This window comes from Salmo salar, chromosome 20 (genome assembly GCF_965601325.2).
Source record: "Salmo salar chromosome 20, fSalSal1, whole genome shotgun sequence".
Classification (NCBI taxonomy): domain Eukaryota; kingdom Metazoa; phylum Chordata; class Actinopteri; order Salmoniformes; family Salmonidae; genus Salmo; species Salmo salar.
In genome coordinates this window covers 79,834,638-79,838,890 of record NC_138310.1, presented here as the reverse complement: position 1 = coordinate 79,838,890, position 4,253 = coordinate 79,834,638, and positions in this window count along the sequence as shown.

Below are 4,253 nucleotides of genomic sequence, written 5' to 3'. Positions count from 1 at the left end.
AATCCAACTGCCCACACACACACCATTAACCCAACCCTTCTGAATCAGAGAGGTGCGGGAGGCTACCTTAATCTATGTATGGGACTGTGTGGAGGTCTGCCTTAAGCGACGCCCCCCCCCCCCCCCATGAAGAGCTGTGAACATGCACCAAAGGCTTATGGTAGTTGTAGTGCTGTCTGTGTGAATGGGGACTGTGTGGAGGTCTATGCATGCATTTATGGCTAAATTAGGCGCATGTAATAACTCATCCATGTGACGACATTGTTCCAATGAGAGAAAGCATCTGCATTGCAGCTGTATTGACATGGCTGTGTTCCTCTCCCGGCCCCATTAACTCAGGCTAAAGAATACCAACACGCTTCATCAAGCCTGAACACATTTCATCTCTGCTCTCTTTGACTTCGTTGTATTACTATGTCTCTGCTATACAGACACACACATTATGTTATGGTTCACACAAACATTCTTGCATGCACTGATTGTGTTGATCATATTACTGTAATGTGTTTTCAGGGAAATCAACAGAGCTCAGATAAGGATTCATAAGCCTGTCAAAGCCTTCTGGGAGCTGAGAGAATCCCCCAGAATTCCCAGTCTATATTTATCCCAGGTGGTAAATTCTCTGTCGGTTGGGATCTCCATAGCACTGAAGCAAGGATCGGAATATTAAACCAAGATCACAAGTTGTTTCAGAAAGGTCTCCCCTCTCGGTTCCTCCTCTCTTCTCCCCCTCTCTTTCCATCCCCGCCTCTTCCCCCACGTAATCATCCTTCCTTTTTCATTTATCCAGCAGACAGCTCCAGTGCTGGCCTCTTTAGTCACACTTTTAATTAAGAGGATGCAGGGTAGAGGAGACCAGTTTCAACAACTATCTAACAACACACACACACACACACACACACACACACACACACACACACACACACACACACAATGTCATCCCCATTAGAATTTTGTGCAAATGATCAACAAAGTGTGTGTTCGCATCAGTGTACCTGCTGTTACCTACTTTCTGAATATGTATTACTCCCCACCACATAAATAAATAACATAGAAACAGAAGATGCAGAAGACGTCATAGCAACCCATTACCAGCATGTATCTGTTTCCTCAAACATGCTTGTAAACATGCGAACTCGAGTCACGACGGGTGTTTGTGTGTTTCTGTGTATGTGTGTGCCTGTGAGTAAATATGTGTGTGTGTGTGTGTGTGTGTGTGTATTTTACATCAGTGCTTCTACATGGCTGGTTGTTTTCTCCAGAGACCCCCTAACAGGTGTGAACCCCAGGAGAGACAGCTCCAGCCTGGGTACAGAAGCCTGTCCTCGGGGGCTCCAACCAGCCCTGGAGGAACACATACACTGATCAGCTCCCTGTGGATTCATAGTGACGTGATAACCGTTCTTTATCCACCAGTTTAGTTTAGTTCAGTTTAGCTCATTATTAGATTTAGAAGGTATGAAAACATAGAAATTATATTAGAATAGTGTGCTCATTTGTATTAAAAACAAATAATACACGTCACAGGAGGTTGGTGGCACCTTAATTCGGGAGGACGGGCTTGTGGTAATAGCTGGAATGGTATCAAATACATCAAACACATGGTTTCCAGATGTTTGATGCCATTCCATTGGTTCCGTTCCGGTCATTATTATGATCCATCCTCCCCTCACTAGCCTCCATATACTGCTTTATACATTTATTCATGGTACCCTATGGAAATACAGCGTCCCTGACCACTGACCTGTCCACTGACCTGACCACTAACCTGACCACTAACCTGACCACTGACCTGACCACTGACCTGACCACTGACATGATCACTGACCTGATCACTGACCTGACCACTGACCTGACCACTAACATGACCACTAACCTGATCACTGACCTGACCACTAACCTGACCACTGACCTGATCACTGACCTGACCACTAACCTGACCGCTGACCTGACCGCTGACCTGATCACTGACCTGATCACTGACCTGACCACTAACCTGACCACTGACCTGACCACTGACCTGATCACTGACCTGACCACTAACCTGACCACTAACCTGACCGCTGACCTGACCGCTGACCTGACCACTGACCTGATTGCTAACCTGACCACTAACCTGACCACTAACCTGACCACTGACCTGACCACTGACCTGACCACTGACCTGACCACTGACCTGATTGCTAACCTGACCACTGACCTGACCACTGACCTGACCACTGACGTGACCACTGACCTGACCACTGACCTGATCACTGACCTGACCACTGACCTGACCACTGACCTGACCACTGACCTGATCACTGACCTGACCACTAACCTGACCACTGACCTGACCACTGACCTGACCACTGACCTGATCACTGACCTGACCACTAACCTGACCACTAACCTGACCACTGACCTGATCACTGACCTGACCACTAACCTGACCACTGACCTGATCACTGACCTGACCACTGACCTGATCACTGACCTGATCACTGACCTGATCACTGACCTGACCACTGATCTGATTGCTAACCTGACCACTGACCTGATCACTGACCTGATCACTGACCTGACCACTAACCTGACCACTAACATGATCACTGACCTGATCACTGACCTGACCACTGACCTGACCACTGACCTGACCACTAACATGATCACTGACCTGACCACTAACCTGACCACTGACCTGACCACTGCTAGAAAGTAAACTGCCGACTGGGAGGGTAGAAAACACATTGTGGATTATAATTGTCGGAGGGAGGTAGATACTGCATGTCTTGAAGCATTCAGTGTGAGTGTATTACTGTATTTAAATGTATTACTGTGTGTAAATGTATTACTGTGTTTAAATGTATTACTGTGTGTGAGTGTATTCCTGTGTGTGAGTGTATTACTGTGTGTGAGCATATTACTGTATGTAAATGTATTACTGTGTGTGAGTGTGTTACTGTGTGTGAGTGTATTACTGTATGTGAGTGTATTACTGTGTGTGAGTGTGTTACTGTGTGTGAGTGTATTACTGTGTGTGAGTGTATTCCTGTGTGTGAGTGTATTACTGTGTGTGAGTGTACTACGGAAACATGGATTACCACAGATAACACTGCTACTCCTACTGCTCTGTCCTCGTCTGCCCACGTGTTCTCGCATACCCCGAGAGCATCTGGCCAGCGGGGTGGTGGCACTGGAATCCTCATCTCTCCCAAGTGGACATTCTCTCTTTCTCCCCTTACCCATCTGTCTATCTCCTCATTTGAATTCCATGCTGTCACAGTTACCAGCCCTTTCAAGCTTAACATCCTTATCATTTATCGCCCTCCAGGTTCCCTTGGAGAGTTCATCAATGAGCTTGACGTCTTGATAAGTTCCTTTCCTGAGGATGGCTCACCTCTCACAGTTCTGGGTGACTTTAACCTCCCCACGTCTACCTTTGACTCATTCATCTCTGCCTCCTCCTTTCCACTCCTCTCCTCTTTTGACCTCACCCGCTCACCTCCCCCCCCCTACTCACAAGGCAAGCAATACGCTTGACCTCATCTTTACTAGATGCTGTTCTTCCACTAATCTCATTGCAACTCCCCTCCAAGTCTCCGACCACTACCTTGTATCCTTTTCCCTCTCGCTCTCATCCAACACTTCTCACTCTGCCCCTACTCGGATGGTATTGCGCCGTCCCAACCTTCGCTCTCTCTCTCTCCCGCTACTCTCTCCTCTTCCATCCTATCATCTCTTCCCTCTACTCAAACCTTCTCCAACCTATCCCCTGATTCTGCCTCCTCAACCCTCCTCTCCTCCCTTTCTGCATCCTTTGATTCTCTATGTCCCCTATCCTCCAGGCCGGCTCGGTCCTCCCCTCCTGCTCCGTGGCTCGACGACTCATTGCGAGCTCACAGAACAGGGCTCCGGGCAGCCGAGCAGAAATGGAGGAAAACTCGCCTCCCTGCGGACCTGGCATCCTTTCACTCCCTCCTCTCTACATTTTCCTCTTCGGTCTCTGCTGCTAAAGCCACTTTCTACCACTCTAAATTCCAAGCATCTGCCTCTAACCCTAGGAAGCTCTTTGCCACCTTCTCCTCCCTCCTGAATCCTCCTCCCCCTCCCCCCCTCCTCCCTCTCTGCGGATGACTTCGTCAACCATTTTGAAAAGAAGGTCGACGACATCCGATCCTCGTTTGCTAAGTCAAATGACACCGCTGGTCCTGCTCACACTGCCCTACCCTGTGCTTTGACCTCTTTCTCCCCTCTCTCTCCAGATGAAATCT